Source organism: Perkinsus marinus, assembly GCF_000006405.1.
Source record: "Perkinsus marinus ATCC 50983 genomic scaffold scf_1104296972058, whole genome shotgun sequence".
NCBI lineage: Eukaryota > Perkinsozoa > Perkinsida > Perkinsidae > Perkinsus > Perkinsus marinus.
Window position 1 is genome coordinate 186306 of NW_003201888.1, and position 4761 is coordinate 191066.

At 49.3% G+C, this 4761-nt stretch overlaps 30 non-coding genes across 30 annotated transcripts; all 30 read right to left on the reverse strand.

Moving 5' to 3' along the window:
• Positions 1-134: 134 nt before the first annotated feature.
• On the reverse strand, positions 135-206 carry Pmar_PMAR025883. Its single transcript has one exon. It is a non-coding gene; the product is annotated as a tRNA-Trp (tRNA).
• An 81-nt stretch (positions 207-287) lies between these two features.
• On the reverse strand, positions 288-359 carry Pmar_PMAR025884. The gene has a single exon. It is a non-coding gene; the product is annotated as a tRNA-Trp (tRNA).
• Positions 360-441: 82 nt separating this feature from the next.
• Positions 442-513, reverse strand: Pmar_PMAR025885. Its single transcript has one exon. It is a non-coding gene; the product is annotated as a tRNA-Trp (tRNA).
• Positions 514-594: 81 nt separating this feature from the next.
• Pmar_PMAR025886 lies at positions 595-666 on the reverse strand. The gene has a single exon. It is a non-coding gene; the product is annotated as a tRNA-Trp (tRNA).
• Positions 667-747: 81 nt separating this feature from the next.
• Pmar_PMAR025887 lies at positions 748-819 on the reverse strand. Its single transcript has one exon. It is a non-coding gene; the product is annotated as a tRNA-Trp (tRNA).
• A 74-nt stretch (positions 820-893) lies between these two features.
• Pmar_PMAR025888 lies at positions 894-965 on the reverse strand. Its single transcript has one exon. It is a non-coding gene; the product is annotated as a tRNA-Trp (tRNA).
• Positions 966-1046: 81 nt separating this feature from the next.
• On the reverse strand, positions 1047-1118 carry Pmar_PMAR025889. The gene has a single exon. It is a non-coding gene; the product is annotated as a tRNA-Trp (tRNA).
• An 81-nt stretch (positions 1119-1199) lies between these two features.
• Pmar_PMAR025890 lies at positions 1200-1271 on the reverse strand. The gene has a single exon. It is a non-coding gene; the product is annotated as a tRNA-Trp (tRNA).
• Positions 1272-1352: 81 nt separating this feature from the next.
• Positions 1353-1424, reverse strand: Pmar_PMAR025891. The gene has a single exon. It is a non-coding gene; the product is annotated as a tRNA-Trp (tRNA).
• An 81-nt stretch (positions 1425-1505) lies between these two features.
• Positions 1506-1577, reverse strand: Pmar_PMAR025892. Its single transcript has one exon. It is a non-coding gene; the product is annotated as a tRNA-Trp (tRNA).
• Positions 1578-1658: 81 nt separating this feature from the next.
• Pmar_PMAR025893 lies at positions 1659-1730 on the reverse strand. The gene has a single exon. It is a non-coding gene; the product is annotated as a tRNA-Trp (tRNA).
• A 66-nt stretch (positions 1731-1796) lies between these two features.
• Positions 1797-1868, reverse strand: Pmar_PMAR025894. The gene has a single exon. It is a non-coding gene; the product is annotated as a tRNA-Trp (tRNA).
• Positions 1869-1949: 81 nt separating this feature from the next.
• Pmar_PMAR025895 lies at positions 1950-2021 on the reverse strand. Its single transcript has one exon. It is a non-coding gene; the product is annotated as a tRNA-Trp (tRNA).
• Positions 2022-2104: 83 nt separating this feature from the next.
• Pmar_PMAR025896 lies at positions 2105-2176 on the reverse strand. Its single transcript has one exon. It is a non-coding gene; the product is annotated as a tRNA-Trp (tRNA).
• Positions 2177-2257: 81 nt separating this feature from the next.
• On the reverse strand, positions 2258-2329 carry Pmar_PMAR025897. Its single transcript has one exon. It is a non-coding gene; the product is annotated as a tRNA-Trp (tRNA).
• Positions 2330-2410: 81 nt separating this feature from the next.
• Pmar_PMAR025898 lies at positions 2411-2482 on the reverse strand. Its single transcript has one exon. It is a non-coding gene; the product is annotated as a tRNA-Trp (tRNA).
• An 82-nt stretch (positions 2483-2564) lies between these two features.
• Positions 2565-2636, reverse strand: Pmar_PMAR025899. Its single transcript has one exon. It is a non-coding gene; the product is annotated as a tRNA-Trp (tRNA).
• Positions 2637-2717: 81 nt separating this feature from the next.
• Positions 2718-2789, reverse strand: Pmar_PMAR025900. Its single transcript has one exon. It is a non-coding gene; the product is annotated as a tRNA-Trp (tRNA).
• Positions 2790-2870: 81 nt separating this feature from the next.
• On the reverse strand, positions 2871-2942 carry Pmar_PMAR025901. Its single transcript has one exon. It is a non-coding gene; the product is annotated as a tRNA-Trp (tRNA).
• Positions 2943-3025: 83 nt separating this feature from the next.
• Positions 3026-3097, reverse strand: Pmar_PMAR025902. The gene has a single exon. It is a non-coding gene; the product is annotated as a tRNA-Trp (tRNA).
• An 81-nt stretch (positions 3098-3178) lies between these two features.
• Pmar_PMAR025903 lies at positions 3179-3250 on the reverse strand. Its single transcript has one exon. It is a non-coding gene; the product is annotated as a tRNA-Sec (tRNA).
• An 82-nt stretch (positions 3251-3332) lies between these two features.
• On the reverse strand, positions 3333-3404 carry Pmar_PMAR025904. Its single transcript has one exon. It is a non-coding gene; the product is annotated as a tRNA-Trp (tRNA).
• An 81-nt stretch (positions 3405-3485) lies between these two features.
• Positions 3486-3557, reverse strand: Pmar_PMAR025905. The gene has a single exon. It is a non-coding gene; the product is annotated as a tRNA-Trp (tRNA).
• An 83-nt stretch (positions 3558-3640) lies between these two features.
• On the reverse strand, positions 3641-3712 carry Pmar_PMAR025906. Its single transcript has one exon. It is a non-coding gene; the product is annotated as a tRNA-Trp (tRNA).
• An 81-nt stretch (positions 3713-3793) lies between these two features.
• Positions 3794-3865, reverse strand: Pmar_PMAR025907. Its single transcript has one exon. It is a non-coding gene; the product is annotated as a tRNA-Trp (tRNA).
• A 148-nt stretch (positions 3866-4013) lies between these two features.
• Pmar_PMAR025908 lies at positions 4014-4085 on the reverse strand. Its single transcript has one exon. It is a non-coding gene; the product is annotated as a tRNA-Trp (tRNA).
• Positions 4086-4151: 66 nt separating this feature from the next.
• Pmar_PMAR025909 lies at positions 4152-4223 on the reverse strand. Its single transcript has one exon. It is a non-coding gene; the product is annotated as a tRNA-Trp (tRNA).
• An 81-nt stretch (positions 4224-4304) lies between these two features.
• On the reverse strand, positions 4305-4376 carry Pmar_PMAR025910. Its single transcript has one exon. It is a non-coding gene; the product is annotated as a tRNA-Cys (tRNA).
• Positions 4377-4457: 81 nt separating this feature from the next.
• Positions 4458-4529, reverse strand: Pmar_PMAR025911. The gene has a single exon. It is a non-coding gene; the product is annotated as a tRNA-Trp (tRNA).
• Positions 4530-4612: 83 nt separating this feature from the next.
• Pmar_PMAR025912 lies at positions 4613-4684 on the reverse strand. Its single transcript has one exon. It is a non-coding gene; the product is annotated as a tRNA-Trp (tRNA).
• Positions 4685-4761: the final 77 nt, after the last annotated feature.

Below are 4761 nucleotides of genomic sequence, written 5' to 3' on the forward strand. Positions count from 1 at the left end.
ACGGACACCCTTCTGATCTGGAGTCAGATGCGCTACCGTTGCGCCACAGGGCCAGGTCGATGTCGTTCAGCATCATCCAAAGGAAACATACAGGTGAGCATTTTGTATTTTCCTACAACTCGCAGTCTATCATATGACCTCGGCCCGAATCGAACGGACAACTTTCTGATCTGGAGTCAGATGCGCTACCGTTGCGCCACAGGGCCAATCTGACGTTGTTCAGCATCATCCAAAGGAAACATACAGGTGAGTATTTTGTATTTTCCTACAACTCGTAGTCTATCATATGACCCCGGCCCGATTCGAACGGACAACCTTCTGATCTGGAGACAGATGCGCTACCGTTGCGCCACAGGGCCAAGCCGTCGATGATGAGCATCCTCGAAGGAAACATGCAGGTGAGTATTTTGTATATTTCCCTACAACTCGTAGTCTATCATATGACCCCGGCCCGATTCGAACGGACAGCCTTCTGATCTGGAGTCAGATGCGCTACCGTTGCGCCACAGGGCCAAGCCGACGATGTACAGCATCCTCCAAAGAAAACATGCAGGTGAGTATTTTGTATTTTCCTACAACTCGTAGTCTACCATTTGACCCCGGCCCGATTCGAACGGACAACCTTCTGATCTGGAGTCAGATGCGCTACCGTTGCGCCACAGGACCAAGCCGACGTTGTTCAGCATCATCCAAAGGAAACATACAGGCGAGTATTTTGTATTTTCCTACAACTCACAGTCTATCATATGACCCCGGCCTGATTCGAACGGACAACCTTCTGATCTGGAGTCAGATGCGCTACCGTTGCGCCACAGGGCCAATCTGACGTTGTTCAGCATCATCCAAAGGAGACATACAGGTGAGTATTTTCCTACAACTCGTAGTCTACTATATGATCCCGGCCCGATTCAAACGGACACCCTTCCGATCTGGAGTCAGATGCGCTACCGTTGCGCCACAGGGCCAATCTGACGTTGTTCAGCATCACCCAAAGGAGACATACAGGTGAGTATTTTGTATTTTCCTACAACTCGTAGTCTACTATATGATCCCGGCCCGATTCAAACGGACACCCTTCTGATCTGGAGTCAGATGCGCTACCGTTGCGCCACAGGGCCAGGTCGATGTCGTTCAGCATCATCCAAAGGAAACATACAGGTGAGCATTATGTATTTTCCTACAACTCGTAGTCTACCATATGACCCCGGCCCGATTCGAACGGACAACCTTTTGATCTGGAGTCAGATGCGCTACCGTTGCGCCACAGGGCCAAGCCGACGTTGTTCAGCATCATCCAAAGGAAACATACAGGCGAGTATTTTGTATTTTCCTACAACTCGCAGTCTATCATATGACCCCGGCCCGATTCGAACGGACAACCTTCTGATCTGGAGTCAGATGCGCTACCGTTGCGCCACAGGCCCAATCTGAGGTTGTTAAGCATCATCCAAAGGAGACATGCAGGTGAGTATTTTGTATTTTCCTACAACTCGTAGTCTACTATATGATCCCGGCCCGATTCAAACGGACACCCTTCTGATCTGGAGTCAGATGCGCTACCGTTGCGCCACAGGGCCAATCTGACGTTGTTCAGCATCACCCAAAGGAGACATACAGGTGAGTATTTTGTATTTTCCTACAACTCGTAGTCTTCTATATGATCCCGGCCCGATTCAAACGGACACCCTTCTGATCTGGAGTCAGATGCGCTACCGTTGCGCCACAGGGCCAGGTCGATGTCGTTCAGCATCATCCAAAGGAAACATACAGGTGAGCATTTTGTATTTTCCTACATATGATCCCGGCCCGATTCGAATGGACACCCTTCTGATCTGGAATCAGATGCGCTACCGTTGCGCCACAGGGCCAGGTCGATGTCGTTCAGCATCATCCAAAGGAAACATACAGGTGAGTATTTTGTATTTTCCTTCAACTCGTAGTCTACCATATGACCCCGGCCCGATTCGAACGGACAACCTTCTGATCTGGAGTCAGATGCGCTAACGTTGCGGCACAGGGCCAAGCCGATGTTGTTCAGCATCCTCGAAAGGAAGCATGCAGGTGAGTATTTTGTATATTTCCCTACAACTCGTAGTCTATCATATGACCCCGGCCCGATTCGAACGGACAACCTTCAGATCTGGAGTCAGATGCGCTACCGTTGCGCCACAGAGCCAAGCCGACGATATACAGCATCCTCCAAAGAAAACATGCAGGTGAGCATTTTGTATTTTCCTACAACTCGCAGTCTATCATATGACCCCGGCCCGATTCGAACGGACTACCTTGTGATCTGGAGTCAGATGCGCTAACGTTGCGGCACAGGGCCAAGCCGATGTTGTTCAGCATCCTCGAAAGGAAGCATGCAGGTGAGTATTTTGTATTTTCCTACAACTCGTAGTCTACCATATGACCCCGGCCCGATTCGAACGGACAACCTTCTGATCTGGAGTCAGATGCGCTACCGTTGCGCCACAGAACCAATTCGACGATGATGAGCATCCTCGAAGGAAACATGCAGGTGAGTATTTTGTATATTTCCCTACAACTCGTAGTCTATCATATGACCTCGGCCCGATTCGAACGGACAACCTTCTGATCTGGAGTCAGATGCGCTAACGTTGCGGCACAGGGCCAAGCCGATGTTGTTCAGCATCCTCGAAAGGAAGCATGCAGGTGAGTATTTTGTATTTTCCTACAACTCGTAGTCTACTATATGATCCCGGCCCGATTCAAACGGACACCCTTCTGATCTGGAGTCAGATGCGCTACCGTTGCGCCACAGGGCCAATCTGACGTTGTTCAGCATCATCCAAAGGAAACATACAGATGAGTATTTTGTATTTTCCTACAACTCGTAGTCTATCATATGACCCCGGCCCGATTCGAACGGACAACCTTCTGATCTGGAGTCAGATGCGCCACCGTTGCGCCACAGGACCAATCTGACGTTGTTTAGCATCACCCAAAGGAGACATACAGATGAGTATTTTGTATATTTCCCTACAACTCGTAGTCTATCATATGACCCCGGCCCAATTCGAACGGACAACCTTCTGATCTGGAGTCAGATGCGCTACCGTTGCGCCACAGAGCCAAGCCGACGATGTACAGCATCCTCCAAAGAAAACATGCAGGTGAGTATTTTGTATTTTCCTACAACTCGTAGTCTACAATATGACCCCGGCCCGATTCGAACGGACAACCTTCTGATCTGAAGTCAGATGCGCTACCGTTGCGCCACAGGGCTAAGCCGGCGATGATGAGCATCCTCGAAGGAAACATGCAGGTGAGTATTTTGTATATTTCCCTACAACTCGTAGTCTATCATATGACTCCGGCCCGATTCGAACTGACAACCTTCTGATCTGGAGTCAGATGCGCTACCGTTACGCCACATGGCCAATCTGACGATGTACAGCATCCTCCAAAGAAAACATGCAGGTGAGTATTTTGTATTTTCCTACAACTCGTAGTCTACCATATGACCCCGGCCCGATTCGAACGGACAACCTTCTGATCTGGAGTCAGATGCGCTACCGTTGCGCCACAGAGCCAAGCCGACGTTGTTGAGCATCATCCAAAGGAGACATACAGGTGAGTATTTTGTATATTTCCCTACAACTCGTAGTCTATCATATGACCCCGGCCCGATTCGAACGGACAACCTTCTGATCTGGAGTCAGATGCGCTACCGTTGCGCCACAGGGCCAAGCCGACGTTGTTCAGCATCATCCAAAGGAAACATACAGGCGAGTACTTTGTATTTTCCTACAACTCGCAGTCTATCATATGACCCCGGCCCGATTCGAACGGACAACCTTCTGATCTGGAGTCAGATGCGCTACCGTTGCGCCACAGAACCAATCTGACGTTTTTCAGCATCACCCAAAGGAGACATACAGGTGAGTATTTTGTATTTTCCTACAACTCGTAGTCTACTGTTCAGCATCATCCAAAGGAGACATACAGGTGAGTATTTTGTATTTTCCTACAACTCGTAGTCTACTATATGATCCCGGCCCGATTCAAACGGACACCCTTCTGATCTGGAGTCAGATGCGCTACCGTTGCGCCACAGGGCCAGGTCGATGTCGTTCAGCATCATCCAAAGGAAACATACAGGTGAGCATTTTGTATTTTCCTACATATGATCCCGGCCCGATTCGAACGGGCACCCTTCTGATCTGGAGTCAGATGCGCTGCCGTTGCGCCACAGGGCCAGGTCGATGTCGTTCAGCATCATCCAAAGGAAACATACAGGTGAGCATTTTGTATTTTCCTACAACTCGCAGTCTATCATATGATCCCGGCCCGATTCGAACGGACAACCTTCTGATCTGTAGTCAGATGTGCTACCGTTGCGCCACAGGGCCAATCTGACGTTGTTCAGCATCATCCAAAGGAAACATACAGATGAGTATTTTGTATTTTCCTACAACTCGTAGTCTATCATATGACCCCGGCCCGATTCGAACGGACAACCTTCTGATCTGGAGTTAGATGCGCTACCGTTGCGCCACAGGACCAATCTGACGTTGTTCAGCATCACCCAAAGGAGACATACAGATGAGTATTTTGTATATTTCCCTACAACTCGTAGTCTATCATATGACCTCGACCCGATTCGAACGGACAACCTTCTAGTCTGGAGTCAGATGCGCTACCGTTGCGCCACAGAGCCAAGCCGACGATGTACAGCATCCTCCAAAGAAAACATGCAGATGAGTATTTTGTATTTTCCTACAACTCGTAGTCTAT